Genomic DNA, 18,362 nt, shown 5'->3' with positions numbered 1-18,362 from the left:
TGGATAAGATGTAGCTATGGCCTGTCCTGCTGGCCTCTACCTTCAGATGATCAATGGCTACCATTTGAAATGGACGTCAACTTACAAGTGGATGCAGTGGTGGTTTATGATCACCTTTCACAGTTGTGATAGTCACAGATGTGTGACATTCCTGCCGCCATTTTTCAATGTCTCCTCTCATGCCAATCCAATAGAATCGCCTACGGCCTGTGGCTTCTGTCTTTTGCACTCCAAAATGACCAGACACATCATGATAGGCAGTGAGGACCATGTGTACATCTCTCCCTGTGATCATAATTTGATGGAGACGAGTAACAGTGATGTGATCCACGCTACTGTGATAAAGCAATCCTTTCTTCACAAAGAACCGTTTTCGTTTTCTCCACAGACACAGTAATTGAGGGTCTGCATCGCCTCTGCAACATCTACCGGGAGGTTTTCCGCGATGAGAAATTCCCAAATTTCTGCTAACACTCGACTTTCCGTCTGTACTTGTAATCATGTAGTTTCCAGTAGTGGAGAGTCTGGACTGGCTTACTGAGATTGAAATATATACGAAGATTTAAAAGTACCACAACATTGTATACTGTTGTATGCTTCGACTACCTTTCCCTTTTTCTACTTGTTAAATTCTGGTGTAATACATACTGGGCCTGTGAGTGTCTGTGTCTGACTCCGGAAGTATAGACGGAAATTTACAATTACCCCTAGACTGGAGACACCTGGTATGTGCTGATACCGTAATACAAAATTTTGAACAAAGGTACTGTATCATCCATAGTGAGTGAGCGTGTGTGGTTTCCGCCTTCTATATAGATGGTGAATCGGAGATACCAATTTTTAACCTATACTCGATACAGCTTGTATCTTGTTATACAGTACTTTTGTTCGACATTTAGTATTACGGTCAAATCCATACTGAGTAAGCGTCTGAGACTGACTACGGGACTATGTATACGGAGATTTCAATTGTACCCCTTGCTATCTTGTTATCCAGTACCTTTTTTACAATATTTTTTATTATGGTCAAACCCAGACTGAGTGAGCGTCTGAGGGTGACTCCAGAAATATATACCGAGATTTCAAATTTGCCCAACACTGTATACAGCAGAACGCTTGTGTTACATTATCCATTTACAGCTTTTCATATTCTTGTGTAATCCATACTGGGCCTGAGAGCGTATGAGTCTGCCTCCAGAAATGTATACGGAGATTCAGAATGTTTACACTATACTATATATACCTTGTGTCTGGTGATGCTGTACCCTTTTTCACCTTTTTATTTTATTGAGTAATCCATACTGAGCCTGTGAGCGTCTGTGTATGACTCATGAAAAATATACGGAGATTTACTGTTATCTCTAGACTGTATAGAGCTGTGCCCTTCTGATACAGTACCATATATCTGCTGGTATTTTGGGTTAATTTTCTAAAACATGAGGAAGTATGGGGGAAGAGGACGCGGATGTGGGTGTGGGGGGGCCACCTGGTACTGATGGTGGTGGTGGTGCATCTGCTGGTAGTGCCAAAAACACAATAGCAGCTAAGGCAGGAGGCGTTGAGCCTGCATCATGGTGTGGTTCTGGAAGGCCTGTAAGGCTCCGTTTTCAGGGAGTAGGTAGACTGCTTTTAAAGCCAGAGCATCAGGAACTGTTTTTGGTTTACATTGCTGAAACCAAAAGTGAAGGATGCGGCAGCACACACTTCAGATTACTCCACGGAGCTCTTTTCACATGCCATGCCTGGGTTAATTAAAAATGGGGCCCAACATATACTGGACATCATACACTGGAGCATCATCCATGAGGCCCATCATATACTGGAGCATTCCAAATGGGGCAGATCAGACACTGGAGCAGCATCCATGGGGCACATGATACACTGGAGCATTAGAAATGGGGCCCATTATATATGGAGCATTATTAGGGCCCATAAGACACTGGAGCATCATCTGTGAGGTCCATCATATACTGGAGCATTCCAGATGGGGCAGATCAGACACTGGAGCAGCATCCATGGGGCACATGATACACTGGAGCATTAGAAATGGGGCCCATTATATATGGAGCATTATTAGGGCCCATAAGACACTGGAGCATCATCTGTGAGGTCCATCATATACTGGAGCATTCCAGATGGGGAACATCAGACACTGGAGCAGCATTTACGGGGCCCATTGTACACTGGAGCATTAGAAATGGAGCCCATTATATGTGGAGCATTATTTTGGCCCATAAGACACTGGAGCGTCATCCATGGGGACCATCATGTACTGTAGCATTATGTGGAGCTCATCATATACTGTATGGAACATTATATGTGGCCAATTATTCTGTATGGAGAAATATATGGGCCTCATTATTCTGTATGGTGCACAATGTGGTGGCCATAACACTGTATGGAGTAATATACTGTCCTTTTTTCGAGCTATTGTACAATTTAAAATAGATCAGTCATGTCATGTAAGCAGTGAAGTATTTGTCATTGTACTATACCTATATTTCTGTGCCGTATCGGAGCATCGTGAGTTGTGGTATGTGTTAAAGGGGCGCACTGACACTCTTTGGCCCAGGGTACACGAAAACCTGGAGCCAGCCCTACCCCCCCACAACTTTAGCCAAATAACCCCTTGTTTTCAATGTGTAACTATTATTATGAAGTAAATTAAGAATTGAGGTTTTTGGCATTGAAATGGGCACTGTAGGTGTGTTTACTGTCCTCCACTCCCTGTCGACTTTGCTTCCCCATTGACTTGCATTGGGTTTCGTGTTTCAGTCGGCCTCCGACTTTTCCCTATAGTCGGCTGATTTCGTTTCATCCGACTTTTGAGAAAGTCGGGTTTCATGAAACCCGACTCGACCCTAAAAAAGGCAAAGTCGTTCATCTCTAGTTCCTACAAGTGGTGTAGTCGGCAGGATCATTGCTGCCCAAGACAGGAGGTGAGACAGCACCGGAAGACAAAGAAAAGAAAAGTGCTGTGTGGAAGATTGAAAGGATCCGCTGGGAGCGGGTTGAAGATTTTTCTGGCGTAATCTGATATTTGGGACTGTGCCTAAAAACTCTCAGATTTGACCGAAGAAAAAGAACCCGATAGTGACTTTGCAAAGTAACAAGATGGCAGCCATCAGAGGGGGGGATTTTCATGCCAAAATGGACTGCCTGTGTCAACCAAGCCGGGTCCGCCCCTGGGAGGAGCGGTATGTGTCAAGTGACAAGTGCCCTTTCCCTCTGAATGCTGGGAAATGGGTGGAGAGGTCGGCGAGAGCCCCACCCTGGAACGGGCGTGACACTGCTGGACAAGCTGGGTGCGGCTGCCTGGCGCCATTAAGCTCCGAAACATCAGACACGATGCAACACTGCAGCTGCCGTGGCCTTGGACGAATGGAGTGGCTTTGGCGACGGGAGATAGAGGCCTGTCGGATTACCTGCGCCTGGGAGTCCCTGCCGGTGTCCCGGGCACTTACCCAAACCGAAGTGCCATGGGGCAAGCCGGAGCCCCTGATGACCGGACCTGCGGAGCTAGAGCCTGAAGAGAGGATGGAGGTGTGCTCGCCCGCAGCCCAGGCCGTGCCGGTGCAGCAACTGGAGACGTTGCCGCTCATGCTCCCTGCGAAACCATCGTGCCTGGAGGCTGTTCCTGCCGGATGGTGGGATGAAGAACCTCAGCGCACTCCAGACAGCGGGACCGGAAGCAGCGGCAGGACCGTGGAGCCCATCCAGCAGGAGAAGGCTGGTGACACCTCGGAAACTCCGGTCGCTCGGATGCACCAGTTCTTGGAGGAACTGCGGAGTAGCCTGAAGGAAGCCGCGGCATCGGGGAAGGTGAGCGTGTCCCTGCCCCAGCCAGCGGCACAGCAAGCAGCCCCCGCCTCCCCACCCCGTATGAGCACTAGGCCCAAGGTCCCCATTATCAACCCCCAGCCTCCCCGCCCAGCTTCCCCCGTCATCGGCACCAGGCGAACATAATCGCCCAAACGAAGACCAAGGAGCTGAAGATCTGGGCGCTCCTTCATGAGAAGGGGGAAACCGCCATGTCCGCTCCCCGTAGCCACGGGCGACTCGTGTACACCAACATTGAATGGGGCTATGGGTTCATCAAAGAATCAGAGACTGGCCACAAAATCTAACTCAATGTGGCCTCCATAAATCACAGGAGGGCCCTGCAGATGGGGGACTGGGTGTCCTTCTACAAGAAGTACTGCCCCCTACAGCTACTATGCTGTGGCAGTCATCGTCCACCCGGAGGAACATGGCCCTCTCAGGGGGGAGGTGGACTCTCAGGTATCGGGCACTGAGGACACCCGTGACCTTGGGACTGGCAATCATCCCAGGGGCTCTGCGGCGGCAGAGTTCCCTTCGGCCAGTGGCCACAGTCGGTCAGCAACAGACAGTCCGGAGTATCGTTGAATTGTCCCAAATTGCGGGACTACTGTGCATGGTTGTACAGCATGGGGACTGTTCCACGTCCCCTTGGGATAAGAAAGAAAGCATGGCTCTGGAAGCGTGGATATATGCTGTGCTCCCCACAAAGGAAGGGAGAGCATTACTGTTGAAAATAAAGAAATGTTTAAATGTTAGAAATGATGAAACATAATAATAAGGTTCAAATGTTGCAAGTGTTGAACAAAGTTAAAGATGTTTGCAAAGATGTCTCTGAAAATTTGTAAATGGGTGTTCAGTCCACATATTGTGTCCTTGGTGGGAAATACCCAAAGTGGGAGAAGGGGGAAACAAGCCTGGTAGGCTCCACCGTAGCCTCAGTTGTTCCACCCCTAAATCAAAAGGTACAGATTGCAAAGGTGTAATACCCTAAAAGATACAGAAGGGGAGGCTTCCCATTGAGGAGTCCGGGTTGCCTTACCCCAAGTAGTGGGGTTGTGAAAAAGAGTAAAGAGGGGGGAGAATTTCCTTTGAGGAGTCCAGATTACTCTTTACACAACGCCAGTGGTTAAGACAAAGAGGGGGAGACCTCCCGTTGAGCCCAATGTGTGTCTGGGACATCCTACCCCCAGGAAAAGTGTGGGAATTGTCATATAGGTGCAAGCGCCTGCAGGTAGCCTTCAGCTACTCAGAGCTTAAGTGCTCTAGGCTCTTCCCAGCATCCTGTATAAAGCTGAATTGTTCCAGGCTCTGCTCGGCAACCTGTTATACAAGACAAACAGAAAATGAAAAAAGGGGATACACCAAAAAAAAGGAACAGGTACGGGATTGTCGAGGACAATAATGATCAAAAGAAAGAAGTATGTAGGAGGGTGGACTAATACGTGGACCAGTCTGGGTGCAAAGGGACAGATGTATGTGAGCTATGTAATAAAGGTATAAAGCCAGCTCACCGACTCAATAGGAGCGCGGAACACCATCCTGTAGTGGTCAATTTCCATGAAGAAAAAGAGAAAAAATCCAGCTCCAAGCGAAATTCAAATTTCCAAAATTTATTCCAGCATGGACAATAGACAGATCAGCTCCAGGACTGCATCAGCTCACACAGGAGCGATAAAGCGACGCGTTTCGATCGCTACATGCGATCTTTATCAAAGCTGGCATATCAAGATCACACACACACACACGAGTATAAAAAGAGACAGGAACCAATCATCTAACTAATACATGTCACATGATCAGAAGGTCCTGCTCTAAGAAATGCAATTCACCAAATAACGAGATCATAAGAATTACATCGAATTTATATAGAAAAATCATTTGAGATATGTCCACATAAATATAAAAAAATATTTGTTGATGTAAAATGTCACAATTTTATCAAAATTCGAACGATTTCGTTAAATAAAAAAATCATGTGACCAAAAGGTTCTCTTGGCGATATTACATATATCAATTAGCGAAATGATATAAAATCCACATGATTCAACAAGAAAACATATGGTGAAGAACATGCAAATATAAAAAACATTATTCAAATGAGAAATACTTTGAAAATTCAATAGTGGAACATGATTTTGTTCTTTTTATTTAATCCAACAGGAAATCTGGTTCCCAAATTAAAAGTCCAGAAAGCCTCCCGGGTGAGCAGTGTCCTTCTGGTATCACCACCTCTAGAAGATTTCCTGATTTTTTTTCGATGCCTGTTACCTGAAAAGAAACGACATTGCGAGAATGGAAATTAATAAAATGCTTGGCAGCTGGTGAAACATTGCGAACCCCATCTGACACATTAGTTATATCATACAAATGTTCAACTACCCTAGTCTTCAATTTCCTAGATGTGCATCCTACATAGGATTTATTGCACAAAGTGCGATCAATTTTATATACCACAAAATCCGAATTACAGTTAATAAAACTATTTATTCTATATAATTTGGAATTATCATTATTATAAAAAATTTTAGATTTCACCATGTGTTTGCAAGTCCTACAATTATTCCCTCCACATTTATAATTTCCCTTATTATCTAAGCACGTACCAATATTTTTTCGTGATGAAAACAAACTAGGAGATAAAATGTTTCCTAAAGTGGGGGCTCTGCGTGCTACCACATTGCAACCATTTTCTAAGACTGATGCCAATATAGGATCTTCATGTAGCAATGGTAAAAATTTATTTATGATTCCTTTGATTTCATTAAATTGGGAACTATATTGAAAACATACAAAGGGACTATTAGACATGGTGATTTTTTTTTTATCTTTCCTATTATCTAAGGAACCATCATCCCTCACTAAATTCAAAGCCCTATTCAACATCCAATTAGGATAATTTCTGTCACTCAATTTGTTACAGGATTTAAACAATTCCTGCTGTAAACCATTGTTACAATTCCTTTTTATTCTTATAAGCTCACCGACAGGAACTGATTTCACTGTGTGTTTGGGATGACCACTATTGGCATGCAGGATAGTATTGCCTGCCATCGGTTTTGAATAAGTACAAGTGGATATCAATTGACCCGGAATACCCTGCAAGAATAGATCCAAAAAGGAAATTTCATATTTGTTACATATAAATGTAATTTTCAAATTATAATCATTGGAATTAATATACTCCACAAAGTCTGGTATGGCAGAGACATCACCCCTCCATATGATCAGGGTGTCATCAATGTATCTACCATACCAGACAATGTGGGGGGCAAAAATATTGGATGCTGAATACAAAAAAATGTGTTCCCAAAATGCCATAACAATATTAGTCAGAGTTGGTGAAAATTTGGCACCCATCGCCACGCCTTTACATTGTAAATAATATTGATGATCAAAAGAAAAAAAATTGTGAGTCAAAAGATAAAAAGTGACCTGTAACATAAAATTAATCAAATCCAAAGAATAATTACTGTATTTCACAAGATGAAATTCTAAAGCCTGCAGAGCAATTTTTGTGGTCTACTCGTATAGAGAGCTGTAACATCACAGCTCACCCAAGAATATTCATGTAACCATTTTTTCTGTGTCAAAATATCTAAAACATCTTTGGTATCCTTAATGAAACCTGGAATCACACGCACTAGGGGTTGCAGCAAAGAGTCCAACCACTCTCCCAAATGTTCATTAATGGAACAGATTCCAGAAACAATGGGTCTCATCGATGGAAATTTCTCATTTTTGTGAATTTTCGGTAGACCATGTAGTATTGGTAAGATCGGATTAGTAACTTCCAAAAAATCAGCCTGTTTCTTCGTTAGAACCCCCATTGCAACACCATCCTGTATAATTTTATGTGTGGGGGTAAACCACTATTTGGGGGGCGCATGGCAGAGCTCGGAAGGGAAGCAGCACCATTTGACTTTTTTGGCTGGAATGGAGATCAGATGCCGTGTCGCGTTTGGAAAGCCCCTGATGTACCAAAACAGTGGAAACCCCCCAATTCTAACTCCAACCCTAACCTCAACACACCCCTAACCCTAATGGGAAAATGGAAATAAATACATTTTTTTTATTTTATTATTTTTCCCTAACTAAGGGGGTGATAACGGGGGGTTTGATTTACTATTTATGGCGGTTTTTATGTTTGGCAGCTGTCGCACGCTAAAAAACGCTTTTTATTGTAAAAATAGTTTTGCATCGCCACATATTGAGAGCTATAATTTTTCCGTATTTTGACCCACCGAGTCATGTGAGGTCTTATTTTTTGCGGGACGAGTTGACGTTTTTATTGGTACCATGTTCGGGCACGTGACTTTTTTTATTGCTTTTTATTCTGATTTTTGGGACGCAAAATGAACAAAAACCAGCGTTTCATGAATTTCTTTTAGGGGGGTGCGCTTACACCGTTCCGCGTGCGGTAAAATTGATGAAGCGTTATTATTCTTTGGGTGTTACAGCGATACCTCATTTAGGTCTCTTTTTATGTAATGAAAACAATTTTATATAAAAAATAATTATTTTTGCATCGCTTTATTCTGCAAGCTATAACTTATTTTTTCGCTGATGATGCTGTGTGGCGGCTCATTTTTTGCGGGACAAGATGACGTTTTCAGCGGTACCATGGATATTTATATGCGTCTTTTTGATCGCGCGTTATTGCTCTTTTTGTTCGGTGGTATGATAATAAAGCATTATTTTGTGCTTTGTTTTTTATCTTTAAGGGGTTCGCTAAAGGCGTTAACTAATGGGACAGTTTTATAGGGCGGGTCGTTACGGACGCGGTGATACCAAATATGTGCACCTTTATTTTTTTTTTTTATTTTTTTTTTTTTAAAAAATGAATTAGGGAATAAAAAATTTTTAAATTTATTTAGCGATTTTTTATAAATTATTTTTACACTTTTTTTTTTTTTTTAACTTTATTACATTATCCCAGGAGGGACATCAATGTCATGTGACAGATCGCTGATCTGTCACATCACAGATCGCTGTGACAGATCAGCGATCTGTCACAGGCGATGCACAGGCTTCCTCATGCTCCCTGCAGGCCCCCGCCGCTATATTGGATCCGGGGACCTGCAGGGAAGGAGCCCCTGGAGCAGCGCAGCACCCTCCCTGTACACTTCTCTCTTGTGCCGCCGGTACACTGCGATCATGTTTGATCGCAGTGTGCCGGGGGTTAATGTGTCGGGGGGCGGTCCGTGACTGCCCCTGACACATAGTGCGGTGTCAGCTGGGTTAATCAGCTGACACCTGGCCGCGATCAGCGGCGCTCCCTCCGAGAGCGCCGCTGATCGGGCTAGACGTACTATTCCGTCCTTGGGACTTAGGTCCCAGGTCACATGGATGGAATAGTACGTCTAATGTAGGAAAGGGGTTAATATATGGGGTATGTAAACTTTTGATCAGGGTCATTTGGATGTTTCAGGTTGTCATTATGATTTGAAAAGTGAAAACACAGTAGTTTGACAATAAATGGCTTCACCCAACCACTAACCATGAGTGGAGAAAAGGTTTAGGTGTTATCATTCATATTCTCTGAAAAAAGCCAAGAAAGCAAAAACTCTGCTGGGGTGTGTAAACTTTTGAGCAGAATTGTACAGAGCTCAATGCATACTGGGATTCACTGACCTTAGTAATAATAATATTTTTTACCACCAATATGTTTCACAGCACTTACATTTTAGAGGGGATTTGTACTTACAATAAAGACATTACAGAAGAACACATAACCAAAAGGAGCTAGCGCCCTGCTCTAATCTATGAGGAAATGACACATTATGGAGCGTCTTCCCCCTGGTGGAGACTGCAGGTAATTAGAAAGTATGAAGCGCACATACTGTATGTGGCACATATAAGTTCTTGACAAGGGTGTCCAAAGAAATCATGGGGCCCCATAGCAGAAGTTCTAATTGGCCACTTCCCTTAAAAAAATTGTTGGCAAGGTCACAGAAGAGCATATATTTTAGAACTTTGCAACCTTTACAAAGTAATTTTCCTCCTGCTGAAGCCCTGGGGATTCCCCTTTCATTGCACCTATAAAGTATGAAGCCAACAAAAGTACCCTCCAAATACTGCATGATACCCCCCCAGTGAATTCTTCCACAGTACCCTCCACATTCAGAGTATGATGATCCTATTATCCCCCACAGCAAAGTATGATGACCCCAACACAGTGTGATCCCTCAACTGTGACCCCCACATAGCCCTCCATATAGTATAATGGGTCCACACCGCTTCACTCTGTATAATGGCCTGAACCATCCCTCCAAACAATATAATGGTCCCACACAGCCCTGACACAAAATGATGCAACACACACACACACCTTCACACTGTATGACTGCTTGCATACGGAATAAAGGCCTCCACATAAAACTGCAATTATAATGGCCCCACCTAACCCTCTATATATTATAATGACCCCCACATAACCCTCCAATTATTATAATGACCCCCACATAGCCTTCCAAATATTATAATGACCCTCACATAATCCTCCAAATATTACAATGGCCCCCCACATATTCCTCCAAATATTACAATGGACCCCATATAGCTTCCCATACAGTATACTACACACCCTTCATTGCTTTCTAGACAGTATATTCCACACTTGTAACGCCGGTGACCCTGCATGATCCACTTCCCTCTTCCCACAGGGACGCCGATATACTCACTGCCACGGCTGCTCTGTTCTGGCCCCTGTCGTGGCATCCTGCTCCCAGGGCCTGTGCGCGTTGCACAGACCTCCCAGCAACACGCTTAGGGCCCGTGCTCCCTGCTTTTCAAGGGGGCAGCGCGTGCACTCCAGAAATATCCCCAGACTATAGCTGGGAGACGTCAGGTATTTAAGGCACCCTCCCCTGTAGGGAGGTGCCTGAGCAACATCAGTGTTTAGTTAGTCTTCAAACTGCTAAGTGCTTTGCCAGGTCCCTGTTCCCACCTCATCCAGTCTCTTACAACCTGAACCTATTCTTGGTCTGTCTGGTCTGAACCTGATCCTAAATCTGTTCTGTGCACTAACCACAGTAGTGTGGGATCCTGGGGGAGTGTAAGGCAGAGTGCAAAGGGCATCAAGTGATTAGTGCAGTGTGCGATGTCTGTGGTGAGGTCACCACAGACAACGCACATTGTGCTCTACACCTGGTCCCTTTGGCGCCCTGCCTCACATCCCCCCCGGATGCAACACTACTGTGGTCAGCGCGCAGAATGCCGCTACATCACCACAGCACACACTGCGTTCTATACCCAGTCCCCTTATCGCCCTGCATTATGTCGCCCCTGGAATGCCACTGTTAAGATTCGCAGGATGCAGCAAACAGCATGAGGCAGAGAAGGGGATAACAATAGTTTACTTAAGCAATTACTGAATAGGAATTCGAGGAAACCTCTGCTCAGGGAGGTGTGAAGGCAAATAGTGAACTCTACAATAAACACAACAAGAAGGGAAAAAGTGAAGGTAATGACTTATCGATTGGAGTTCTTGCTAGGGAGTGGTTGGAACAGTGTAAGGGGGTGAAGAGGAAGAAGAGCCCAAAAAGGGTTACCCTCCTGCACCGTGTCCGGAACCATCTAGCCAGACAGCAGGGTTGTCGGGGGGGGGGGGGAGACTTTCTGGCCTGGACCGACTGAACCATGTGACCATGGGGGGCAGTGACGAAAGGAAAAGGGTGGTGAACAGGAAGCTGTGCAGGGTGAGGGTGCGAAAGCAGAGCACGCAGGACAGAGAGCAGAGCGTGTGGGACAGAGAGGAGACTGCAGCACCGCACTCCCAGAGAGATAGAACTCAAAAGGACTGAGACTGAAGGACGAGGCGTTGAGAGCGCTGTATGTGAGTATGTAGACTCGGTAGCCTCCGTGACTAAAGGAGACTTCCCCCCTGACAGCGCAGAGATAGTGAAACGAGCGCGCAGTCCCGGGGACCGCAGTGACAAGCCGGAGCCCCTGAGTGTGGTAAAGAGACTTCATAGTGTGCGCAGCATCATCCTGCAGAGACTCAGAGCAGGGGAGACTCAGGTTCGCATAGTCTCCCTGCTCCTTGCTTTAACCCCTGGAGGTCCCAACTTCATTCAGACTAGAGACTTTAGAGACTGCAAGCGCCGCTGTAGTCGGTGCCAATGTGGGAGAAGTAGACCCTTCAATCAAGCTTTCCCCGGATTGATAATTATAACTTATGTGTTTAACCGTTTTAGCGCTGCATAACTGTTTTATAGCTTTCTTCAGTACCATTGTGCTGCTTTACTGTTTTACACTATCACATTTAACCCCCTACTGCTCCTCCCTGCGTGGAGAGAAAAATCCTTGTAAATAAACCTTTATCTCTTGGTCTGTCTCGGATCCGTGGCGACATCCTCAGTACCTGCAGTTTATTACAACAGCTCCCGACGGCGTCGCAGTCCGTAAACAAAGTCTCTGGCTCTGCTGTGTAGAAACGAGATGTACTGTCTCCTGACCGTGCCGAAGTATCCAGATCCGTTGGTCTTGAGTCCTTTGGAGAGGGTATATAATTCCTTCTGTGGGTTCCTAAAATGTGACTCGGTATAACGGGAGCACAACGCCGTACAGGCCGCAGGGGTGACAAAGCCTTGCACAGAATCACAACGTTCAGGAGAGGTCAGTACATCTGCTGCACTATCCGTTACAGAAACAAAAAGCACAGAATGACAAATGTGCAAAAATACCTTGCAATAAGACATAACAGTAGTCAGCAAGTGCTGATAAAAGGTAATAACAAACACAGGGTATTTAGTCTATACGTTTTTTTGCAAAAAAATGTATACCAAGCTGCCTCACCAACGTCAAGGTAACCCGTATTGAAGCAGTCCCTATCTAATGTATTTAATACCTGAACATATGAACTGTGTCTAAATGAGCAGGATTAAGATAGGCGCTTTCTGGTATGGGCACGTGATGCAAGACAGCTCCTTATGTGCATGTCACACAAGAGAGGGGTGGGGTCTCTCAAATCATGCATAAGCATGAAAAAAACTGGATTAAAAACACACATGTGACATGCACAATGTGAACAAGTCTGTTGGACCATGTTCACTCCACCCTGACTGAAACACAAACAAAAAGCACAGAATGACAAATGTGCAAAAATACCTTGCAATAAGACATAACAGTAGTCAGCAAGTGCTGATAAAAGGTAATAACAAACACAGGGTATTTAGTCTATACGTTTTTTTGCAAAAAAATGTATACCAAGCTGCCTCACCAACGTCAAGGTAACCCGTATTGAAGCAGTCCCTATCTAATGTATTTTTGCACATTTGTCATTCTGTGCTTTTTGTTTGTGTTTCAGTCAGGGTGGAGTGAACATGGTCCAACAGACTTGTTCACATTGTGCATGTCACATGTGTGTTTTTAATCCAGTTTTTTTCATGCTTATGCATGATTTGAGAGACCCCACCCCTCTCTTGTGTGACATGCACATAAGGAGCTGTCTTGCATCACGTGCCCATACCAGAAAGCGCCTATCTTAATCCTGCTCATTTAGACACAGTTCATATGTTCAGGTATTAAATACATTAGATAGGGACTGCTTCAATACGGGTTACCTTGACGTTGGTGAGGCAGCTTGGTATACATTTTTTTGCAAAAAAAGTATAGACTAAATACCCTGTGTTTGTTATTACCTTTTATCAGCACTTGCTGACTACTGTTATGTCTTATTGCAAGGTATTTTTGCACATTTGTCATTCTGTGCTTTTTGTTTGTGTTTCAGTCAGGGTGGAGTGAACATGGTCCAACAGACTTGTTCACATTGTGCATGTCACATGTGTGTTTTTAATCCAGTTTTTTTCATGCTTATGCATGATTTGAGAGACCCCACCCCTCTCTTGTGTGACATGCACATAAGGAGCTGTCTTGCATCACGTGCCCATACCAGAAAGCGCCTATCTTAATCCTGCTCATTTAGACACAGTTCATATGTTCAGGTATTAAATACATTAGATAGGGACTGCTTCAATACGGGTTACCTTGACGTTGGTGAGGCAGCTTGGTATACATTTTTTTGCAAAAAAAACGTATAGACTAAATACCCTGTGTTTGTTATTACCTTTTATCAGCACTTGCTGACTACTGTTATGTCTTATTGCAAGGTATTTTTGCACATTTGTCATTCTGTGCTTTTTGTTTGTGTTTCAGTCAGGGTGGAGTGAACATGGTCCAACAGACTTGTTCACATTGTGCATGTCACATGTGTGTTTTTAATCCAGTTTTTTTCATGCTTATGCATGATTTGAGAGACCCCACCCCTCTCTTGTGTGACATGCACATAAGGAGCTGTCTTGCATCACGTGCCCATACCAGAAAGCGCCTATCTTAATCCTGCTCATTTAGACATCCTTAAACATCCTTTGTGAAGGTGTGTATGGATCTATAATGATGTGAGGCCAGTGAGTATGTATTGTGGTGTGATACGCTGAACATGTGAGAGGTTGAAAAGAGGAATAGAGTGAAGGTGTAAGGAGTTGAAAAGCATGAATGTGTAGGTAGTGTTGAGAAAGGGCATGTCCCCTAATGCCCTTTCTCAACACTACCTACACATACACAAAGGATGTTTGACACTGTCCCCACCTTATGTATCACCTATCACTAGATTTTTGGTTTTATAATACTTTATAAAGTTTATTTATTGATTTTTGTTCTTTTATTGTATATATTGTAGTCATATCCCTGATGAAAGCTCGAGATGTAGAGCTGAAATGTTGGATTGTAACACCACCCTTTTTTGGATTGTAACACCACCCTTTTTTTTCACAATCAATAAAATCACAACAATTAAAGACTGTCGTTGAGAAGACTTTACTTTCATGTTGTTAGTGTGCCGGGGTTACTCCTATACTTTAGTCTTGTTTTTTCCCAGAGCACCTAAGTTGGGGTTTGAGCCTGTCATATCTACTTTATATACCTCCCTGCAATAGTGATGACAGCCCTGATAGTTCCGGGTCCGGCTCCAGTGCGTATCTCGGACCGATGACGCTCTTCCTGTTCACCCCCTTCCACCACACTATTATGGTCAGCACACAGAATGCAGTTACTTCACATGTCTAATATAACTGGATAGAATGATGTTTGAAAAAAAATCAAAATTGGGTCGAAACGTCAACGTGTATCGTCTTATCCATTATCACTTGTTTTGATATCCAACAGTGTGGTGAGCGATGGTTTCATGTCGAAATAAAAACAAATACGTTTCCCATCTCCTGAGAGTGCGGCTGATTATCTTCTACTTGATCACTTGGATTTCTCCAGTCCAGTAGGCACCCCCATATATGCTGAGTGCACCTCATCTATTGCTTACCACATCGCCTTCCATACAGTATACTGTACTCCTCATAGTCCTCATAATTTTTTAGATTAAAATTTGTTTTTTTGTTTTTTTTTTCTTACTTTTTTTCCCGACATTTTTCCACAGCGGTCATCATGGGTGCACTCAGCCAAATTGCCAGCAGCATTTAAGGGGTTAAACAGCAGCGGTCGGTGCTGATGCCAGCTGCCGGACACCGGAGAGGGTCGGACAGCTCCCATTAGCCCATTTTGATGGTTACATATCGATTCCGCGGGTAATGTTTTATTCATGAGCCGGAGAAGCCTTATGTTCATGAATGCGGTGTACGGGGACAGGAGCGGCGCGTTTCTTCCGGCTCACAGCTCACAATGTATGTTCTCTATAGCGTTGTGCCCATTAGAGTCATTCATGCACAAAGCCCCCCCAGCCTCGTGGGCCGCACCGCTCTGTGCTACAAGCTGCAGCGCCTCTGCCATGTACTCAGTTGCATGTATGTGACCTCTATAAGGGGAGACAGTATATAACGCGCCTTCTTTTGTCACCATGTCGCCCCGTCCGGCCTGCACAGAATTATCAAAAACGTCTGCACTTTACTATTTTCAGGATGGCCCCAAATACGGATCGATTGTGATCAGAAGCGATTGTCCCGGAGAGTGAGAAGTGCAGAACACCTTTCATCTGGAAATCTACAGAAAATCCACAGTTAAGAACATTGCTCCAGTCACCTCCAGAGCTGCACTCACAGTTCTGCTGCATCCAGGTGTAGAACTGAATCCCAACATTGCTGTTGGGGATGCAGCACTGAGCCCGTCCCCTTATGACGGCGGATTATCAAAGTATCTGCAATGCATTGTGGGGCAAATTACTGCAATAGCCATGTAGAAACAGATAGTACTGCCTCCCTGTCTCTTCCTCTATCAGTATCTACATCAGTTACAGGAAGAGACAGGGAGGCAGCAATATCTGTTCCTACAGCATTTACTGGAGGAGACAGAATAGCAATACTATCTGTACCTAAGTAATGTATTGAAAAAGTCAGGGAAACAGTGCTAACTGTACTTATATAATTTATTAAGAGATGAGGAGACAGTACTATCCGAACAACTATCGTGTATTGAGCGAGACAGAAGGACAGTGCTATTTGTACCTACGTCAGTTACAGGGAGCCAGAAACGCAGTACTATCTGTATCTACATCATTTACAGGGAGAGACGGGGAGGCAGTACTATCTGTATCTACATCATTTACAGGGAGAGACAGGGAGGCAGTACTATCTGTTCATATATCAGTTACAGGGAGAGACAGGGAGGCAGTACTATCTGTTCATATATCAGTTACAGGGAGAGACAGGGAGGCAGTTCTAACTGATGAACAGGTAGTACTGCGTACCTGTCTCTCCCTGTAAATGATGTAGATACAGATAGTACTGCCTCCCCGTCTCTTCCTGTAAATGATGTAGATACAGATAGTACTGCCTCCCCGTCTCTTCCTGTAAATGATGTAAGAACACATAGTACTGCCATCCTGTCTCTTCCTATAAATGATGTAGATACAGATAGTACTGCCTCCCTGTAAATGATGTAGGAACAGACATTACTGACTCCCGGTCTCTTCTTGTAAATGATGTAGGAACAGTTAGTACTGCCTCCCTGTAAATGATGTAGAGAATATCAGTGTATACGACGGCTGCTCTGTAGATGATAGAAGTATAGAGAGCACTATCATTTCTTACAGATAATAGTGCCGCACTGTAATGTATTAATGTTATCACACGGTGTAACGTCACATCATGTAATAACGCCAGACAGTGCTCAAATAATAGCGCCATATGCTGCCATAATACACAACCTGATGGAAAGGAGCAAGTGCTAGATTCACAATAGAGGCACGGTGACTATTCAGGAGCAATGGTGATGTGACCCTGTGTGCAATCTCCGCTCCTGAGCTCACTGACCAGCTGAGATACAGCTTAGATACAGCACAATAAATTATGACATGACAGCACCAGATGGAGAGACGTCTGCTGTGCGGATCAGACATGGTGCACGAATATCCTTCTCTGTAACCACAGCTCCCTCTAGAGATTTACAGCCAGGAACATAAGTGAGCAGGATGGCGGTATATATAAGCGCTATACTATTATACTGTTATATTATTACACCATCGATACTGCAACATCTGCTGAAGAGGCATCTGCTGCTGTGATAGAAAGGGGTGAAAACTCACAGAGCATCATGTTATAATAATTGTAGTAAAGTCCTGTCTTTTATGTGCGTGTATGTGTATATATATATACACACACGTGTATGTGTGTGAGTATGTATGTATGTATATAATATATATATATATATATATATATACACACACACAATTGCATGTATGCCATGCTTAGAAACTCTTTTCAGCTGATGTAATACATGGGTGTAATGCTTAGTTTTCTATCCTTATCTAACGTACAAAATAAAAAGTCATACCTTTACTTCTCTGGTAACGTAGATAAGGATTGCTAATAGCTAAGCATATTCCAATTGTATGTACTATTTTTGCAAACATAGTAGTTTTGAACGCCCTTTCGGCACTTCTACTTAAACTCTAAGAATCTGTATTGAGGCAGACAGAGGACTGCTCACACCTGGAGTGGTCGTCATTCTCTCTACATGCCGGCATGACCAATAAAGAAACATCTTACTTATTCAGGTCTGGACGATTTCTAATTGGAAGACTGAAACTCCTCTGACACATCGCAGCTGTGATAGAAAGGCGTGAGAACTCGCAGAGCATCGCAGCTGTGATAGAAAGAAGTGAGAACTCTCAGAGCATCGCAGTTGTGATAGAAAGGCGTGAGAACTCGCAGAGCATCGCAGCTGTGATAGAAAGAAGTGAGAACTCTCAGAGCATCGCAGTTGTGATAGAAAGGCGTGAGAACTCGCAGAGCATCGCAGCTGTGATAGAAAGAAGTGAGAACTCTCAGAGCATCGCAGTTGTGATAGAAAGGCGTGAGAACTCGCAGAGCATCGCAGCTGTGATAGAAAGAAGTGAGAACTCTCAGAGCATCGCAGTTGTGATAGAAAGGTGTGAGAACTCTCAGAGCATCGCAGTTGTGATAGAAAGGCGTGAGAACTCGCAGAGCATCGCAGCTGTGATAGAAAGAAGTGAGAACTCGCAGAGCATCACAGCCGTGATAGAAAGGTGTGAGAACTCGCAGAGCATCGCAGCTGTGATAGAAAGGAATGAGAAC

General features: G+C 44.0%; 1 long non-coding RNA gene across 1 annotated transcript; it reads right to left on the bottom strand.

Moving 5' to 3' along the window:
* Window positions 1–5,416: 5,416 nt before the first annotated feature.
* On the bottom strand, window positions 5,417–17,766 carry LOC141098780 (uncharacterized). The gene is made up of 2 exons (XR_012234354.1): window positions 17,599–17,766; window positions 5,417–6,090 (listed from the first exon to the last, which is right to left on the bottom strand). It is a non-coding gene; the product is annotated as an uncharacterized lncRNA (long non-coding RNA).
* Between the last annotated feature and the right edge of the window lie 596 nt (window positions 17,767–18,362).

The sequence above is a fragment of the Dendrobates tinctorius genome, unplaced genomic scaffold (genome assembly GCF_039654945.1).
Source record: "Dendrobates tinctorius isolate UK_male_01 unplaced genomic scaffold, ASM3965494v1 ptg000095l, whole genome shotgun sequence".
Taxonomy (NCBI): domain Eukaryota; kingdom Metazoa; phylum Chordata; class Amphibia; order Anura; family Dendrobatidae; genus Dendrobates; species Dendrobates tinctorius.
Note: the sequence above shows the minus strand (reverse complement) of the source record. Positions and strands in the feature narration are given on the sequence as shown.